This window comes from Triturus cristatus, chromosome 7, assembly GCF_964204655.1.
Source record: "Triturus cristatus chromosome 7, aTriCri1.1, whole genome shotgun sequence".
NCBI lineage: Eukaryota > Metazoa > Chordata > Amphibia > Caudata > Salamandridae > Triturus > Triturus cristatus.
This window is the reverse complement of record NC_140590.1, coordinates 222,648,308-222,669,202: the sequence shown is the minus strand read 5'-3', so window position 1 is coordinate 222,669,202 and position 20,895 is coordinate 222,648,308.

Sequence of the window (20,895 nt, the reverse complement as noted above, 5' to 3'; positions counted from 1 at the left end):
CGCTGTGCAGCAGTGGATAAAGGCGGTACAGTGAATCCAGGCAGTGAAGCCAAGCAGTGGCAAATACAGCACGTCCACCTGAACCAGCATTGAGAGGTGAGGCCGGGGGCTTGGAGCAGTGGCAGTCTGATTAGACTGTTTAGAGGTCCAGCCAGATCATCCGGGGATTCACGGACTATAGTGGCCCGGACCCGAACCCAGCTCTGCTTTGACCTGACCCGAGAGAAAATCACCGGAGGGGGTCACAACTTCTTCAGCCTTATCAGCTGGAAGCATCAACTGCAGGGGTCTTGCTTGTGAGCCTGAGAGTCCGGGAGAGTGGTGCGGCAGGACGCTAGAGACAGGACTCGGCAGGCAAGTGTGAAGCCTCCAAGCGAGAGCGCGGCCTCACCTAGCGGCGGCCGCAGAGTGAAGTGCCCGGTAGTGTCGCAAAGGTGGCCCAACGAGGTTGTGCGTGGCCTGTGCCACCCAGCGAGCCCATTCGCTACAGTTGGCAGAGTGTTCCTTACCTGCAGCGCTTTCAGGGGGCTGGTCTGTCCTGACTGCTGTGCGCAGAGACGCACCTGAACTACACTTCCCAGGCTCCTTTGCTGTACCTTCCGGAGGCGGAGGCGGACACCCAGCGTTTCGCGCCAGAAGGCGCTTCAAAAACAGGCTCGAGGAGACTGGACTGGGCCTATTTATTTATTGTTTGTGTTTTAAATATTATTCATTACTTGCATTACATATTTATGGTGTGCACCTTCTCCTTTTGATCAGGAACTCTTCGTTACTCTCCTTCAAATATTTCATCTTTTTTTTTATTTAATATATATTTATTGCATTCATTTGGGGCTATAGTACTTTGTTGTATAAAGATGTCAGCCAAAAAACTACGTTCGGGGAGAGTATTAGGGGATAGGGCCAGTATGTTGTCAAAACCCACTTCCCCTAGTAACAGATCTTCCAGTAACTCGTTACTAAAGGGTCAATCCCTGCTGCCTCAATTTTGGGAGAAGACGGTTTCTAGTAGGGGGAAAAAAGTTCAATCAGATATCCCGCCTTCCGAAGATCCCTTCCCATTGCCACCTGATAGGTCGGGAAACAATGGGGATGTTTCTTTTCATCCCAAGATTGGGCAGCAAATCAATGTGTCCGTCATCTCTACAGAGCTACCAATTACTGATCCCATTAGAGGTCCACAATTAATGACGGACACTAAGGGAGTTTCTCAGTTGTCAAGTATAGACCTGGAGCTTTGTGGTCGATACTTAGCTGACGATCCTTTGAAATTACCTGAAGTGATTAAACCCCCGACTGGTGTTTGTTCCTCTGGTCTCTTTCTTTTTAGTAGTACCCCTTCCTTAAAATCGCCAGATGTCTTTTCTCAATATAATTTTTCCATGAGTCCACTGCTTAATTTATCTGACACTGGTCATAAGGGTTTGCTCGGTTATGATAAAGTGGAAAAACCGATTTCTGAATCCTTGATTGCATTGGAACATTTGCTGGCATCCATCCTACAGCTACTGAGTAAATTTGTGGGAAGTTCCGACTGCATTCTGGAATCAGTTACCCAGATACTAAAAGCTTTAGTGTTAAAAGCACCGGAAAAGGTTCTTGATGCAGTTCCCAAAGTAAGTCTTCAGGGGCATGAGTTGGGTAGTGTGCTCTTAAATGAAAATGAAAACTCAGTTCAAAATAAACTCGTGGGTACCCCTAAAAATAAGCCCCTTGTAGCTCCCATTTTACCCGTATCTAATTGCGTAAAGCTTGGCGACCTTGAAATTGAAGAAGAAAGTGTTGAGGTTGCTGCTCCAAAAGCAGAAAAAGAACTATTTCCAATTTTTATCCCTGAATCAAAGGGAGTAGGGGGGGTTGAAAAGGAAAAAATTAGAAAACAAAGAAAGAATTTAGGAAAAAAGAGGAAACCAATTCGTAGATTTAGAAAGAAAAAGCAGAAACAAATCAATTTTGAGGATTCTCAGGTTGTAGACTTTAAGGTCCAAATGACCGGAGAATCGGTGGGCAGGGAGGTGGTTTCCCATTCTTTTGATATCTTAAAGTCCTCAGTCCCGGGCACAGAAACCATTTCTGATTGCCCTGGGAATGGTCCCCCACCGGAGGTAGGGAGATGGGCAACTCCTCTGCCCGAGGTAGAAATGCCTGGGCTGGTCCCCTTGCGGTCTGTAGCCCTTGATCCCTTTGCCCCCGCTTTTCCAGCACCGGATGTTGGAGAGGTACGGCATCAGCATTCCCCCTCAAAAATTCCTGAAGTTTTTGTAGATACATTTACAGTAGATTTTCTACCCTTATTTGATTCGGACTTACACCTAAATAGAGCTTGGCTACTCAAATATTTTAAGGATATTGAGAGCCTAAAATTAATTCAATCTAATGATATTGATTTAGTTTCTATATTAGGAACAGCTTCCGCTCCTTTTGTTAGGGTAAAGTTCTATTCTAAACTTATATTAAATCTTATTTTGCAACAGGCAGAGAGTTTTCAGTGTAGGGGAATTGATGTTTTACCTGTTCTCTCCTTTGGGAGAAATTGTTTCCCTCCTAATAGACTCTCTCAGCAGGGCAATGGTCAAGATAGCCTTTCTACCTTTTATGATGAATTAAAGATTTCTGTCTCGAAAAATACACGCCGGGTGACTCAGGTAAAGCCAGTTTCGCTTACCCAGAATATTCCCCCAAACAAAGATAATCTTCAGTGGAATTGGTTGCCTGGAGTTTTGTCTACTAAAACTTTAGACAATCCTAAGCTTTTTCAACATCTTTAGCAACAATTTAAAAGTTATCTCTTGGAATACTGCCGTGATACATAACAGTCCCGAGAAACTACAATATTTATTCTCCATGAAAGCTAGCATTATTTGCCTCCAAGAGACCTGGTGTCCTAGTAGAGTATGTGCTGGGAAAGATTATTTTGTCCTCGAGGCAAGGGCATTACCATCAAAGAAAGGGCATGCAAAAGGTGGTCTTGCGTGCCTCTTGTCAAATAAATTGAAATGGAATTTTACCCATTATGTTGACCCAAAGAACCTCTTTCAGGCAGTGACCCTCTGCTCGTTAACAAGTAGGGGTACCAATACTTCATTAGTAATAACAAATGTATATATTCCCCCAGATGATTGTTTTAATATTTTATTGAAGCAAGTCTTTTCATATATTAAACAGCTTAAAGAGCTAGATACACCCCCCCACGTGCTGTTAGTTGGTGATTTTAATTGTAAGGTTTCCAACACTAGTTTAGAGTTATTTAGAAATAAATGTAAAGAAGAAGCCTTCCTTATTCCTCAGATTCTCTTCCCTAATAAAATTAAAACTAATAAAAGAGGGAAGATGTTATTGGAAGAACTTTCTGCAACTGAAGGGTTAATAGTGAATGGTAGGCTCCCTTCTGATTTTCCTGCTAATTATACTCATACATCCTCCTTCAGCCAGTCAATCTTGGATTATGTAATTATTGACTATGATATCTTTTCTTCAGTAAAAGATTTGGTAGTCTTACCGACACTATTTAGTGATCACAATGTGATTACTATAAATTTGTCTTTATTTTTTCCAAATTCTGACTCATGGTATCTTAATAGTGATATAGTTAATTTTCATAAGAATACTGGAAGATGTTTTTGGAATTTTAAAGCCAGGAAGGGCCTGAAGTGTATTTTAGGTAAAACCATTTTAGAATTGAATGATTGGCAGGGTTCTGAACTGACTCATTTTGAGAATTTCATGAAGGAGGTTATTCGTGTTGCTAATAGATCCACTTTCTCCGAAAAAAGGAGCTTCGTCCCCAGTTCTTTGATCCCTTTAAATAAGGCAATAAACAGGTTAGTGCGGGAACAATTTCTGTGCAGATCTGCTGAATTAAAAAACAAAATATATTTGTTAAAAAGAAGGAGAAGTCGCATCAAGAAGAAACTTAAAAAGGAAAAAGAGGATTCTCTTTGGATAAGTTTATGGGAGGCGGTTGTTCATGGCAATGTTAGAAAATTTTGGTCACTCATTGGAGAGGGTTGTGGAATTAGAGTTAGCCCTCATCCTATTCCTATTGCTGAATCGTTATGGGTGTCATTTATATCCGCCCTTTATGCTGGGAATGGTGTAGCATTTGAATGTGAGTGCTCCTTAGGAGCTCCTAGAGATGCTGAGCTTCCTATTGAAGCTCCTTCAGAGAAAACCATTGAAATGGCCATTAAGGATATGCGTTCCTCTGGAGCTATGGGCCCCGATGAACTTCCCATTTCGATACTAAAGCTAGACCCTGTTTTATGGAGTAAGATTCTTTTTCCTTTATTTAGAGCTTGCTTTTCCAGTAAGATTGTGCCATCCTCTTGGAAGGGGAGCATTTTGGTTCCCCTGTTCAAGAAGGGCGATAGGAATAACCCAATGAACTATCGTCAGATAGCCCTTCTTGATGCTATTGGAAAAGTTTTTTCCAAATGCCTTCTAGCACTAATTACTGACTGGGTCGAGGCGAACCAGATTTTACCCCTTGAACAAACGGGTTTCCGCAAAGGGCATAGTACTTTGGATAACCTTACAGCCCTGCAGGTTATTCTGGATAAATATGTAAGAGTTCGGGGCGGAGGAGTCTATACGGCTTTTATTGATTTCTCCACAGCATTTGACAAAGTGGATCGTCCTCTGCTGTGGAGAAAGCTAGCTATATTAGGTATGCCCTCTCTTCTACTAGACCTAGTACGATCTCTACATTCGGACACTTGGTGTCGAGTGTTACAGGGTGGAGAAAGGGGCCTCTCGCGGGCTATTCCCTCCACTAATGGTTTAAAACAAGGTTGTCTTCTGGCTCCCCTGTTGTTCTCCTTGTATATTGCTGATCTTCCAACTTCGCTTGCATCTTCTGTTGGCATAGCCCCGGTAGTGGGGGGTTATCCTATAGCCTGCCTTCTATATGCTGACGATATTTTAATCCTAGATCTAACTCCTAAAGGTTTAGCTAATCGTCTGCAGGCTTTACATGATTTTGCTGAGTCCCACTTCTTGAGGATAAATGCCACAAAAAGTAAAATTATGTGCATTACAGGGAGGAAAAAATCTAAATCTGAGAATTATGGCTGGTCAGTAGGTGGTCAGAAATTGGAAGTGGTTAAATCATATACCTTTTTAGGAAGAATAATTTCTGCAAACCTGAGCGAGAGGCAGTACATTGATAACAACTCTCGTAAAGCCCTGTCTCAAGGCAAAAGCTTGAGTGCTCTTTATTCCGCCACAGGGAGAAGACACTTTGCTTTTTTACTCGAGGTTTATAAGGCAAAAATTCCTTCAACCCTCCTATATGGAATAGAATTGGTTGACTTAAAACACTGGGGCTTTCTACATATGATTGAAGGAAAATTATTAAGGTCTTTAACCACTCTGAATTCTGCTTGCTCTACAGCTGCTCTTAGACTTGAATTTGGTCTACGTAGCAGTTGGGTACAGGGCCTGTCTGCTTTAGTACGTTGGGTTGCCAGCCTGGCTAGAGGAGAAATGGGGACGTTGAGATCCCTTCTCAAGAGAGAACTATTGGGAAGTTTTAAAGAACACTCTCAAATCATTAGGAATTTCAGAAAGGCTGTGGCACTACTTGAATTAGATGAGAGTTCTATATTTACTATTTCTTCTTCCCAACTAAAATCTCTTTTGAAACAGGCTTCCTGGACTCTTTGCTTCATGCTGGACAAAGAATCCATGACAGCTAAGAAGCGAAGCGTCCTTCTGTTGAATACATATTCAAGGAAGCTTGTTCAACCTTACGTATTTTGGAATTTACCTCACGGCATTCGGAGATTTTGGTTTCTCTTGAGGCAAGATCTATTGCCGCTTAATTCTCTCTTGGCTAAATGGTATGGGTCTTCCCCATTATGTAATTTTTGTAATATGTCTGCACAGGATTGTACTCACGTATTGTTTATTTGTCCTGCACTGCGTTCACTGCGTTTAAAGTGGCTACGATCAATTTGTTTACAATTGGGAATTCTTGATGCGAATTCTTTTTTAAAGGCTTTATATACTCCTCCCAATGAAATGTTTTGCTTCAATATTTTTAACTTTTTTAAAGGTTTTTTAGATATTTATTGATGAAATAAGGAGGACTGTGTCGTAGTATGTCCTTTTTAATGGAGAGTGTTATAATTGTTTTCTTTTCCTTTTTATGATGGAATATGTAAATGTATTTTGTGCATTTTGTTTAAGTGGCCCTCTTCGGAGTGCCAAAACATAATAAATAATTGATTGATTAAATAATTGATTGATTGATTGAGTACATGCTTGCCGACCTACCAGTAAATATTATTTTCAGACCTTCTGGTTGTCTGGGAATTCTGTTTGTGGGGACATTCTTGGACCCTTCTGCTACACTTCTAGGTAGTGTGAGTGGCACTTACCTTCCCGTGCCATTGACTCTAGTCAACCGAGTTCCACCCCAGACCCTGATGTCCTCCAACACATACACGCTCCATACTAACTCCATGATTGTCCAAGGGTTGGCAATTTACCCATTTATAAATTCACCCACATTACAGAATGTAAGCTTGACTTTCAGCCTGCTATTGTAATGGTGTCATACACCTCCTGTTGTTTAACTGCTTCCATGAGCTTTATGACACTGCCCAAGATGTGCAGTGACATTTTGGTTCTTGGCTTGGTCCTTTTAAATGACCAAAAAATTAATTATTCTGTAACCCTGTTGGTAATGGTTAATATTCCACTCTATGTTTTGCAAGTTTTATGACAAGATGCTGCATTCACCACTGCTCAGTGCAACCATTCCTTAACTATACAAATCAGTCTTTTGACAAGTTAACTGCTTGCAGACACTTAAAAGGGGTGTGTCAATGTCCCACAGCCATGATACAATGGAGCGGCTTCACCTCATTGACGTCAGCTCCATTCCTTAGTCTGTAACCTGCTCAAATGCTTTCTTCATAAATTGTATCATTACAGTGATGTCTGTAAACAAGAGTCACAATCCACTTGCTTCCACATTACAGCCCATGTCATGATCGCTTTGGGAGGTAGGGTGTCCTACCAGTAACCATGACAAAAGGACGAAGGATATCTAGAGCCACATTTTTCATGAGTGGGTGACATTGCTATGGCAAACAAGAGTGGTTTTCACTCCATGTTCACCATATTGCTCACAAAAACAAATACAACGTTGGTCCAACTCATGCCATAATGAACAATACATAGGTTTCCTTACTGCACTACTACATAGGTGACCTTTATGTATCAAAACTGCAATCTGTTCCATGATGATCCTGTAAAGACTCCATGCTGCAGGCTAAGGTCACACAGAACCTGGGGATCGCCATTTCTCCTTGCATATCACGCAGTGTGATAGTGGGATGTAAAAAAATCTGAGCCTGAGAGCAATGCACCATAAATAAACACCAAAATATTAACCAATTTAGTACCACAATTATTGTTTAACACCATAATGAATTTATCTCATAGGCTCACAAACTCCTGTACGCCATGCTTCATAGGTTGCGTCATTACATTCATCATGTTTATGAACAAAATAAATGTTAGAACTGGGGGTCTCTAGTTTGCAGAGGTAGGTACCTTTGACCAAATAGGGACCCTTTCTTCTAAGTCAGGGAAAGGGGATTACACTACTGGATATTCCCTGCTCACCCCCTTGGTAGCTTGGCACGAGCAGACAGGCTTATCTGAGAGGCAGTGTGTTAAGCATTTGTGAACACATACAGTAATACAGTGAAAACACTACAAATGGACACCACACAGGTTTTATAAAAATAAGTATTCTTTATATAGACTTATTACAAGACCACAATACAGTACTCAAAATTGACTTAAAGATGGTAGAGTCAACTTAGTTCAAGTTGGTGGTAAATGCATTTGAGTTTGAGTTTGAGTTTAAAAATATTCATAAAGCGCACTTTCACCAGCGGTTTCATGGCGCTGCAACAAATCAAATATCCCCAGAGTCAAAATAACAGAAGATAGAGGGGGGCGCAACAAGGAACTTAATAGAAGATTTTCGCAAATAGATGGGCTTTGAGCTTCTTCCGGAATTGGAGGTAAGGAGTTGAAGATCTTAGCTCTAAAGGCAGGGCATTCCACAAAGCAGGGGCAAGGGTCGCAAACTTCGATCCTCCCCACTTCTTCCTACGGAAGCGGGGGACTGACAACAGAGATTGCGTAGATGAACGAAGTTCCCTAGTTGGAACATAGGGAGTGATCTCCGATGAAATAAAGGCCGGGGCCGTGCCCAGTCGTGCTTGAAAGGTGATAGAAGCAAGCTTAAACTGGACACGTTCGCGGACCGGGAGCCAGTGTAAAGATTTAAGAAGGGATGTTACATGGTGAAATTTTGGAAGATTGAAAACCAACCGTGCCGCCTGGTTCTGGATCATCTGCAGGCGCCTTAAACTATATGCAGGTATACCTGCATATAGGGCGTTGCCAAAATCCAGGCGGGAAATGACCATCGCCAAGACGATTAGTTTTAAGGCATCAAAGGAAAAAAAACGGGAAACCTTACGGATGGTGCGTAGTGACAAAAAAGAAGAAGACACCACAGAGCTAATCTGGGAGTGAAGAGTGAGCTGAGAGTTTAGTTTGATACCTAAAGTTTTAACTGAGGTAGAAGGGGTCGGGGAAGGACCAAGGGAAGGGGGCCAAAAAAGTGAGGACCAGGGACTGGAGGAACCACCCGTTAACACCAATTCGGTCTTGTCTGGGTTAAGTTTCAAGTGATTGTGGTTCATCCAGTCCCGGATGAAAGTCATAACAGACTGGAAATTTAGGATGGAATCAGAGGAAGGAGAGAGATTGAAAACAAGTTGGAGGTCATCCGCGTAATTGTATACGCTGACCTCCATTTGCTGCAACGAAAAAATGAGAGGAGCAATATAAAGATTAAACAAAAGAGGTGAGAGGGAGGTACCTTGAGGGACCCCTCACTGAACTTTCCGGAAGTCCGCAGAAAATTCACCCAGGCGGACAGCCTGGGTGCGGTCTCTCAGGAAGGAGGACAGCCATACCAGGGTGGTGCCCCCGATTCCCGCCGCCCTGACACGGGAAAGCAGGATGGTGTGATCAACCGTGTCAAAGGCGGCTGAGAGATCGAGGAGGACCAGAGCCTGGGCCTGATTGGTGTCCATTCCCTCCCTGAGGTTGTCAAGGACCGACAGTACTACGGACTTTGTAGAGTGTGCGGGGTGAAAGCCGGCCTGGCGAGGAGCCAATGCCCCGTGCTCCTCCACAAAAGTGCTCAAAGAACTAGTAACATGACGTTCGAGTACCTTAGAATGGTAGGAGGGAGATTGGACGATAATTGGCGGGGTCCGCAGGGTCGGCGCCAGGCTTCTTCAAAATAGGGACAATAATAGCTGTTTTCAATGAGTTGACTACAACTCCCTGGGAGAGAGAGCTGTTAAGGAAATGAAGTAAGGGGTCTGGACAGGTTGTGTAAATGTGACGAAGGATATGCGCGGGGCAGGTGTCCAGTGGAGAGCCAGATTTGACAAGAGGAATTATCGAGCTCAAGGATTTTTTTGTCAAAAGAGGGAGGGCGTTGAGTTGCCCCTTAGGAGAGGGACACTGAGGATCAACAAAAGTAGGGGAGGATGGAGGAATATTAGCTTTAATGGCAACAATCTTCTCAATAAAAAAATTGTTTAAAGAGTGACAAAGGTCCTGGGAAGGAGAGGGCTTGAGAGATGTCCTATCAGAAAATGCCAAGTTATGGACAATCGAGAAAATTTCCCTCGGTTGATTCTCAGCAGCAAGAATCTTTGAGGAGAAGTAGGTCGTTTTAGCAACTAAAATGGCCTTCTTGTAGTGAGCCAGAGTAGTGGTAAACACAATTCTAAGTGAGGGACAATAATTTCTCCTCCAGGCACGTTCGGCTCGGCGTACTGCTAGCTTTACGGTCTTAAGATCCTCATTAAACCACAAGTTGGCATCCTTCTCCCGTTTTGAGGTCACCCGCTTCAGCGGGGCAACGGAATCACAGCCTGAGGAAAGCCAATGTTTGATGGCAGTGTCCTGGGAGAAGGTCGAAAGACCGTGTAGGGTAGGATAAGAAGAGATTAATGATGCAGATAAATTATCCGGGTCCACTCGGTTCCAAGAGCGGACCCAAACATTTTTTGGAAGCGAGGGTCTAATAATAGAATTGATGGAAAGGGTGAATAAAATCAGATGATGATCAGACCAGGTGCAGGGAGAGATGGATAGAGAGTCCACCAGACAGTTCAGGGACCAAATCTGATCAAAAATATGACCTTTAACATGAGTGGGGGAATGAACATGTGACACAAAATTAAGGGATTGGAGAGTTATTGAAAGCTCTCTTGAAGACGGGCATTCCGCAGGGTCTAAAGGCCAAAAATTAAAGTCTCCCAGTAATAAAATGGAAGAGTTATTGACCGTGAGGGTGGCCAGTACCTCCTGAAAATCAGACAGAAACCGTGAGGCTGACTGTGGGGGACGATAAATGAGAACACAAGTGAGCGGGGGAGAGATGGCTGTAGTACGAATTGCGAGGCACTCCGTTGTAGCAATGTCTGGCAATTATAGAAGTTGGAAAGGAAGGTCAGCCCGAGTAATGACCGCTACGCCACCCCCAGTCCGGCCAGCAGAGCGGTCAGCTCGTAGAGCATAGTATGGGGCAGGGAGAGTGGCCAATAAGATAGGGAGAGAGTCATCACTAAACCAGGTCTCTGTTAAAAAGAGAAGATCCGGTGCGTGAAGATCTAACAACACCGATAGTTTGTGTGAATGGGCCACTGCTGATCGGGTGTTAAGATAGTAGGCTGAGAGTGTCCTAAGTGGTGTTAAGCTAACATCATCTTTGGGGAGATGAGGGAAAATTGGGGGTGGGAGAGGAGGGAAAGGTAACGGAGCAGGGGACAGATCAAGTAAAGAAATACGTGAGCAAATAGAGGCAGGCAGGGGCCATATGCCATGGAGATTACGAAGTTGAGAAGAGGAATAAGTAGCAATCAGGGCAGAGTGCCGTGCCCCTGGCCCCGATCGGGCGACGACGGGCGCAGACGGGCTTGCCTTTGGCGCGCCGTTGGCACGCCGTTGGCGCTCCCGCTGCGCCCGCCCGCTGCGCCGTCGGGGTTGGGTCTGCATTTTGTAGGGGCTGAGGAGGGCGGGGCTAATCCCAGCGCAGGTGCGACCAGGCTCTGGAACCCAGCAGCGGCAAACCCAGCCTTCGGCGCCGTGAACGCAAGGAGTGGGCGAAGCAGCCGAGCAGGGTGAGTGCCAGAAGGCAGTTTTAAAAACAACAATGCGAGCGCTGACAGCAAGTAAATTTTAAAAGCAGTTTCAGTTACTCTGACCTCCGGCTTTCCGCCTCAGAGGGATATGACAAATGTATTAGTGCGAGCAAGAGAAAAAAGCAGGTTAAATAGGTCTACTGGGCGGGGCTAATCCCAGCGCAGGTGCGACCAGGCTCTGGAACCCAGCAGCGGCAAGCCCAGCCTCCGGCGCCGTGAACGCAAGGAGTGGGCGAAGCAGCCGAGCAGGGTGAGTGCCAGAAGGCAGTTTTAAAAACAACAATGCGAGCGCTGACAGCAAGTAAATTTTAAAAGCAGTTTCAGTTACTCTGACCTCCGGCTTTCCGCCTCAGAGGGATATGACAAATGTATTAGTGCGAGCAAGAGAAAAAAGCAGGTTAAATAGGTCTACTGGGCGGGGCTAATCCCAGCGCAGGTGCGACCAGGCTCTGGAACCCAGCAGCGGCAAGCCCAGCCTCCGGCGCCGTGAACGCAAGGAGTGGGCGAAGCAGCCGAGCAGGGTGAGTGCCAGAAGGCAGTTTTAAAAACAACAATGCGAGCTCTGACTGCAAGTAAATTTTAAAAGCAGTTTCAGTTACTCTGACCTCCGGCTTTCCGCCTCAGAGGGATATGACAAATGTATTAGTCGCATCAAGTTCTCACAGTTCTCAAAAAAGTACCTTGATGCGTAACGCAAAATAAACAAAAGGCTCAGCGTTGGAGATGCGTCAGTTCCTTGCTTCGGGGGAGATGATGCGTCGCGCCTCAATGTTTGCGCAGAGTAGGGGATGCGTCTTGATCCTTACCGGAGAGGAGGTGATGCGTAGATTCTCGTCCTGCAGCAAGTTGCAATGCGGCAAGATGGCGCCTCGATGCGATGCGACAATCCGGTGCAATAAGATGGTGCCCTTGATGCGACGATGTGAAGACAATGCGTACACGCCCTGGCAGCTTTGCGGCGACTCTGTACTTTGGAGCCGCGACAGGGCCAGCAACACGCTTCTCCGATGATGCGACGGCGACCCTAACGGTGGCAACACGCTTCTCCGGTGATGCGACAGCAGACAGCTGTGATGAAGACACGCTTCTGGGGAGATGCGGCGGTGGCACGCTTCTCCGGCGATGCAACAACTGGAGCTGCGGTGGCGACACGCTTCTTCTTGTTGTGTCGCGCTTCCAGCTCCCAGCAACACGCAGGCTTCTGCAGATAGAATTCCCAGCCAGGAAATTCAGGAGAGCTGGTGCTGAAGTCTTTTGTCTCTGAGACTTCGGCAGGAGGAAAGCACAAGTTCAAGCCCTTGGAGTTATATTCTGCAAGATGATGAAAGTCCTTTGAAAGTTCCTTCTTCTCTCCTTGGCACTGAAGACACCACTGTAGGCCAACCCAGCAACACAGCACACTGGCAGGGGGGAAGTACCACTCCTACTGCTTCCTTTGGTTCTATCCTTGGCAGAGGTTCGTCTTGTTGTTCCAGAAGTGATCTCAAGTCTTGGGGTCTGGGTCCCCACATTTATACTACTTTTCTCTTTGTTCTCTGAAGGCAGAGAGGTCTTTGACTAGTCCAAACCAGTTCTGGTCAGTCCTGGAGCACTTTCTTGACAAGACTCCTTTTTTCCTTTCACAGGGTAGGCCAGGGACATCAGATGCACCACAGGAGGTGGAGCCAGCATTGTGGAGGGAAGGAACAGCCCTATTCAGGTCCCAGGTGCAGCTCCTTCCACCCATCTACATGCAGATCTTTCTATTTAGCCCTGTGCTGACTCACCCTCTCTCCTGGAATCCCCCGGCCCCTGTCACTCACAGAACCAAACACATGATACACAACCTAGCAGAGGCATGCTTGGATAGTTAAGCAAGAAAATACTTACTTTCTAAAAGTGGTATTTTCAAAAACAGAATGTTAAAACCAACTTCACTAAAAGATGTATTTTATCATTCTGAGTTCAGGCATACTAAACTCAAATTTCTACCTCATTCCCTGAGTCAGTTAGGATTATAAGATGTAATAATCAAACTGCCCATTCTGGCCTATGGAGAACAAATAGCCTTGCAATAGTAAAAAACTAAAATGGCAGTAATTCACTATTAGGACATGCCACACACACCAGGGCATGTCCTACCTTATACTTACAGTGCACCCTGCCCTTGGGCCTACCATAGGGGTATCTGATATGAAGAAAAGGGAAGGTTTAGGGACTGGCAAGTGGGTGCACTTGGTCAGTCAACATGGCAGTCAGAGACTACACACAGGCTCTGAAATGGCAGGCCCGAGACACACTTTACAAGCTGCTTCTGTGGGTGGCACAACCAGTGCTGCAAGCCCACCAGCAGCATTTGATTTTCAAGCCCTGGGCACACATGGTGCACTGTACTAGGGTCTGACAAGTAAATCAAATAACCCAATAATGGAGTCACTAAACAATACAACAATTTAACATAGGGAACACTTGCACTGTGGCACTTAATAGCAGTGGCACAGTGCCCAAAGCATCTAAACCAGCAAAACATATCAAAAACAGAGGAGGCAATCAGAAAAAATGGAAGGGAGACTCACGCAAATGGTACCAGGTCTAACATGTGTCCCCTCCAGCTGACATTTAGGGAGAACTACCCTTCCCCTTGGGAGTTCTCATCACTAAGGTGGAAAAATCTGGACAGACCATCAGCATTGGCGTGTTCTTTACCAGGGCGGTGTTCTCACCCCTCATCTGCATCAACCATCTGCGAGGCCTGTGGTCTGTCTGAACCCGGAAGTGAGTCCCAAACAGGTATGGTCTCAACTTCTTCAGCGCCCAGACCGCAGCAAATGCCTCACGCACAATTGCACTCCACTCTGTTCCCGTCTGTCACATCTACAACAAGTTATTTAAGCATTCCATGAGTGCAGACTCAAATTCTGAATACATGGAAGAAACTTCTGTTTTTGGATAGACGGGGGAGTCTACTCGTGCAGAATCAATAATTACTCCTTGACCATGAATGTTTGTACTAGCCTGGCACAGGGGGCATTGAAAGCACTCGAGGAAGCCCACAGTTGGAAACTCCACTTGAAATACCTGGAAGGATTTACTGCTACACCAATGAGAATGAGTCAGCCTACTACCCTGTGAATCACCTCACGTTTACCAGTGCAAAAACCACTCCCAACTACCAGCCAAAATGAGGACGTCAAGACACAAAGAGTGCTGCAGGGAGCCAAGGGACAAGCGACTCTGTCTTCATTATGGTTACAACACTCAGGAATAGTTCTATGGAGTGAAGCTACAGATGATAATTAGCGAGGTTTCCATACAGGAAACAACCTCATTAGATACAACAATGCTCTTCAATACCAGATTAAATCAACATTACACACTCGAGGTGTAAAATTTAAATTCCTGACGCATCACTAATGCACATTTTCGATTCACAACTGACGCGCATTTTGGTGTACCGTTGGTACGCACTCTGTGTGCAAAATGCCATTAGGCAGCGAGCATGCGATGCTCTAGGAGATGATCTTTAGAAATCTGTCAGCTCATTTTCAGCACTCGTGCTTGTGCTGGCATCCACCTTGCGGGAGCGAGCAGCGGCGCATGCTCTAATTGAAAACATATGGTCCACGCGCCACTACTTGCTCTCGCAAGGGGCATGCCAGCACAAGCACAAGTGTTTAGCACAAGTGCTTCTTGTCCTCTCTCCCTCCAGACTCTAAATTTCTTTTTGCTTTCATCTTTCCTTTATTTCTTCCTTTCTACGAATTACCTTTTCCTCGCCTTTCTTTTATAGGCCCTGCGCCCCTTTATCGCCATATTTCAATTGTTCTCACCCTTTCCTTTCTTATTTCCTGCTTTTCTACTTCTTCTCCCATCCCTCCCTCTGTCACATTCCCTTTATCTCCGCCTTCTTGCTTCCTTCGCCCTAGCGTCGCCCCTTCTTCCTCGCCTCCCGTCACCCCCCCAACACACACACACGGCTCAGTGACCCTAACTCCGTGAGACAACCACAGCACCAAACTCCCGTCAATCAGTGAGGCATATTTCCATATGCAACGGTGGCGACACGTGGTGCCAATAACTCTGTTCAACACAAGCCGAACAATCGCACATGTGGAACTGCGTCCTGAGTCCTGAATGGCAGTGACCCCAAGTACATGACAGCGAACACAGCAGCATACTCCCTCTGATTAGTTAGGCATATTTCCATATGCAATGGCCGCAACACGTGGTGCCAATAACTCTGTTCAACACAAGCCGATCCCACATGTGTAACTGTGTCCTGAGTCCTGAATGGTAGTGACCCCAAGTCCGTGGCACAGACCACAGCACCACACTCCCTTCGATCAGTGACGCATATTTCGATATGCAAGGCCGGCGACATGTAGTCCCACTAACCCTCTTTAACACATGCCGATCCCACATGTGTAACTGTGTCCTGAGTCCTGAATGGCAGTGATCCTAACTTCATGGCAGCGACCACAGCACCAGACTCCCTTCAGTCTTATTTGTTGTTCTTTTCTTTAAATAAATTTTTTGATATGTAAATGTATACATGACTAAGATTCTTCTTTGTCCAACCGCACAGGGACACTTCCAGGCCCAAGAAGGTTGTTGGGGTTATGATAGTAATGTGGGAAGGGGGTGCGTTACCGGCTGCTGATGTGGGGAGAGGCAGCGTCAAAGGGGTATCAATCATAGAAAGAACTCCGATCTGTTTTCACAAATGCCTCGGACAAATGCCAGCTGACGGACTGAACCACAAAATGGTTTTTCAATGCTTATGTGGTGTGAGTTATAAACAGTTCGCACCCAGGCTCGCAGAGGGCCAGCTGCGGCCCGTCTGCTCGACTCACAGACGCAGTACTATGAGCCGTCTGCGTTATTGGAGCTATCCCTGCCCTGTTCCGTCATATGCCACGCCACGCCACACCACTGCGATTACGTTCCGACGTTGGCCCCACATAGCTACCTGTCGCAGGCGTACTCGCTGTTGGTGTGCAGGTCAGTGGTCTAGTTCTCAACATCTCACGGCCACTCCCTAAGGGCAGGTTTGGACACACACCACACCCATCCGGCACATGCATCACAGGCCATGTGACCACGCAAATATAATAGATCGACAACGTCACATCCTTTATTACCGGTGCTGACTAGATGGTGGACGCCGCACGTGTCTCAACCATAAAGAGTCTTTGAAAAGTTGCGCAGAAGGTTAGCCGCACCCTGATCTGTATAGCCATCAGGGGCCTACCACCCCCTTGGCACGGACTTTAGATGCACAGGGTTAGTGCCACCTGAAGCTCATATGGCCATCAGGGGCCTACCACCACGTGGCACAAACTTAAATTCCACAGGCTTAGCGGCCCCAAAAGCTGATGTGGTCTCCGCCATTGATGACTCAGGACTCAGCGACATGTGTGAGATCTGCTGGGCCATGGAGAAGATGATGTGGTCTCCGCCATTGATGACTCAGTACTCAGCGACATCTGTGCGATCCGCCAAGCACCTGATGTAGTCTCCGCCATTTATTACTCAGGACTCAGAGACATATCTGGGATTAGTTTTGACGGGCACGTGGAGTGCCCACTGCTGCACACTCTGGTGGTACCAGGTAATTATTTGCTCATGGATGCGCAGAAGCAGCAGTGTCTGTGTCTCTCTCTCTTCCTTCTTTTCCTTCTATCTCTCTAACTCTCTCTCTTCCTTCTCCCTTTCTCACTCACTCCCTTTCTTTCCCTCTCTTTTTCTCTCTGGCTTTTTTTTCCTTCTCTGTTTCTCTGTGCCTCTCTCCTTTGATATGCCCATTACACACATCCTTATTTTGTGCTTTATTTTCCAGGCTCTGTCGTTGACATCCATGGTCCCCACAGGAGAGTTCCGCCTTCTCGTTTTCTATTATTTTTGGTACATTTTGTTTATTAGTTTATCATGTATAGATATATATATATATATATATTAATAAAAAAATAAATGTTGCAAATAGTTTTTCGTTTATCGTTTACATATATATTTATAATAAAATAAAGTTAAAAAAAATAACGTTTTTGGTTGTTCTCTTCACTCTTTCTTGTTCTTATTACTGTTATTTGATGGAGTCCACCATGGTGTTAAATTTTGGGGCATTTATCGTGGGAATACTGGTGATGTCTGCAGTTTACACCAACTTCTGAATAGTGTGTTAGATTTATCTCAACTTTACTTTCTTTAAAGTGCTGATAATGAAATGCGGACTAGCCGTTCCCGTACAAAAAGACACGAGGTGCACCTTTGCGATTTCTTCTAAAGACTAAAATCCTGTATTGAATTGCACTGAGGTAGTGGCTGCACTTACAGTCTACACACAAAATCAATCAAGAACTCTCATTGTATTTATATTGATTGGGAATAGTGCGTCATCTTGACGAGATACACTGCTCAGTTCGTATATTGTTCTGCACATGAAAAAAACCACATCACAACGTTCACACCAACTGCAGTGTGAAACAAATTCCGGCGATAAGCCACGTTAGCACCAGGTATTTTACACCTGCTTTCTGCTGGTGTTAAGCAGGACAACTACCTGCACCATGAAACGGAACACAGCCAAGAGCCACACCAGAACACCCACAGGTGCCATAGAATCAATGAGCATGATGCAGGGATACTCATGAGGGCCCCAAGACTCATCGCAACAACTCCAAGACTGCCAACGCCCCCCAAACCCGCATCTGAGCAAGTGTGTCCCTGTGGTCATTGTCTTAGCATTATAGGCACGAGCCCTGAAACATCACAGTGTGCTGTCTCCTCAGCGTTGGCAGTGAGCCTGGACATGTAGCTATGCACGCATCCTCCTGCATGCACAACCGGCATGTGCTGGTCCGGAGTACACAAGTCAGCTCAGGGGTGTGCCTATCCGGCTAGGGGAACAGGGTGTCTCGGACATGTGCGTGTACAGGAAGTGCGGTAAGTGTGTCTGTGTTCTGCTGTGGCCTGCCACAAAGGCCGCAGCACTCGATGTTGTAAAGTTCCATGCACCACCTCCAAACGGCACTGTGATGGTGTAGTTTGAATGTAGCAGGACATGCGCGAATAGGCATGACAATGGTGTGCCGTACGAGTGCACGAGATACAACAGCGCCACGTAGAAAAGTGTGGGGGCTCGTGGGAGGCAGAAGCAGCTGTTTGGCAATGTAACACACAGTGAACTCGCCCATGTGCCACGTGCTGGGCATCTCATCCATGATAACCACAGTCACAGACATCCCACAACACCAAGGACCGGCCTTTGTACACATCCTGTATGAATGCAGCATGGTTTTTACTTCTATGCTCGTTTAGTGGTGTGATGTTGGCGGGTTGTGTGACTTGTGCTCCTTGTTGGTGTGTTTCATTTTGGCCATTGTTTGTCTATACTTGTGCTGTACTTAATTGTGCATGTGTGCCATTCTGCCCATCTCCCCCTGCCCACCCCACTCCCTGCTACTTTCTCTTCCTGGTGCTGCTGTGTCTATAATTTTGTTGCTCCACACACAAACACATGTAAAAAACAAATTAGAATAGTTCCTTGATTCTTTTAGGTTTCAAAACTTCTCTCTATTTGTTTCTTTTTAATTTTCCATATAAACCGTTTTTTAAATATTCAACAACTCATAGAAGTCAGAAGTGCAACGTATGCTATCAACACACTTTCTAGAACATTCTACAACACGTGCAGGTTAAAAGTTCATCAATTTTTTTAAACTTAACGATATTTTTTTGCAACATTTTCTCAAACATTTAACGGCACTTGCAGGTTAAAAGTTCACAATTGTTTTAAGTTCGAACAGTGCCTTCCAAATGCAAGTAGCAGCTGTGGTTAAGTTGAGCCAATTTTATCCTATGATATGCACTCCATGTTAAAACTGCTTTTTCTTAACCAATCACAAAGATGCTTTTCCACAAAACGAATGTGCAGCCTACTTTTAAAAAGGAATGCTTTTCAACTCCAAATGACATATCGTTTTGTATGGCAAAAAAAAGTACTTCCCCATCTTTAAACATATCTCTTATTCTACCAAGGAACTGCATGAGCTAAAGACATCTTTCCATACCTTCCAACCATACCTTCAAAATGCTAGTGTGGATCGTAGGACATAGCTATATTTTCAGGTGCAAGAGGTATGCAGAACACAGACGTATTGACTTAAACCTAGGTTTACAAAATGTGGACATTAAATAGTTTACACAGAGAAGACTGAAGTTTCACCAATTTCTACCTCTGGTTAAAACCTCTTTGCATCTTCCACCCCCTTACCTTATGATTGTGCATTGTGGTGGAAATGACACAGGCACATTGACTGGGGTAGGTTTGGAAATGCTTATGAAGGACACCTTTGGACACCTCAGCTCAGCACCATGTGACTCTGGGCAATAGCTCACTTAATAGTTCACATAATTTCCACGCCGGCCTCAAGGGCCTTCAGACCCATAGGGGTGAGTAGTTTGCGCTTTACAAATACCGTATTGATTTGATACGTGCAAATTTACCTTCGCACTCCCTGTATAACACCCCCTAAGCACCATACACAAGTTACAATGTTCAAAAGAAAAGTTCCTCCGAGTAGGTATAACTACATGCTGACACTACTTGACAGATGTGGCACAGCGGCCAGAGCACATGACTTCACAGCATATGACACACAGTTTGGACTCACACTTTCATCCCCGACTCTGGCAGCACCTCAGCTTAGCACCATGAGACTCTAGACAATACCTCACATATTTTCCGTACCCCATGACTTTCAAACCAGTAGGAGTCAGTAGTTCGTCCTAGTAGGTATGATGACATGCTGACACTACTTCCACAGGTGTGCTACAGCGGCCAGGGCACATGACTTCACACCATAAGACACACAGTTTAGGCTCACGCTTTCATCCCGACTCCCGCAGCAGCTCACCTTAGCAGCATCAGACTATGCAATACCTCACTTAATTTCTGTACCCAGCACTTTCAGACCAGTAGGTATGAGTAGTTCACTTCGCACCCCCTCTATAGCACACTCTCAACACCCCACAGAGGTTACAGTGCTCCTACCCTCCTCTTTCCCACATTTTTTCCCCTTTTTCCCCCTTACTCGCTTCAACGGAATCACAAAATGGCGGCCAACACTTCCTAGTTGCAAACGCTCGCAGCACTCACAGCCAATCAGCTGCAAGCTCGTGCTCGTAACGCCTCAGCCAATCAGATGGCAGAATTCCCAAATATCGATATCTGTAAATTTAGATATTTCTCAAAATCTACTGAACGGATTTACACCAAATAAACAAAAGCGTGCTTTCTAGACCAAGATCCTTCTCCCTGCCTAATTTGGGGTAAATCCGTTCACCCGTTCGACCTGTAGACTTGCCTGAAGTTTCCTATGGAAATTAACATTGAAAAAAGATGTTTTGGGACCCCCCTTTTTTCTCGGCCCCCCCTTGACGAATCACAACCAAACTTTCAACATAGGAGCTGATCTCAACAAAGAATTCATTTTGAAAATGTCACGAAGATTCATCAATCGGCGCCAAAGTTATTGCAAATAGAATGTTGCCATTTTCCTATGGTAACTAGGTCCTAACTATAACTACCTACTGGCGACTGCCAGTAGGTAATATTTAATTATTTTTATTTTATTTGGTAATTTATGTAGGAGTTTAATTG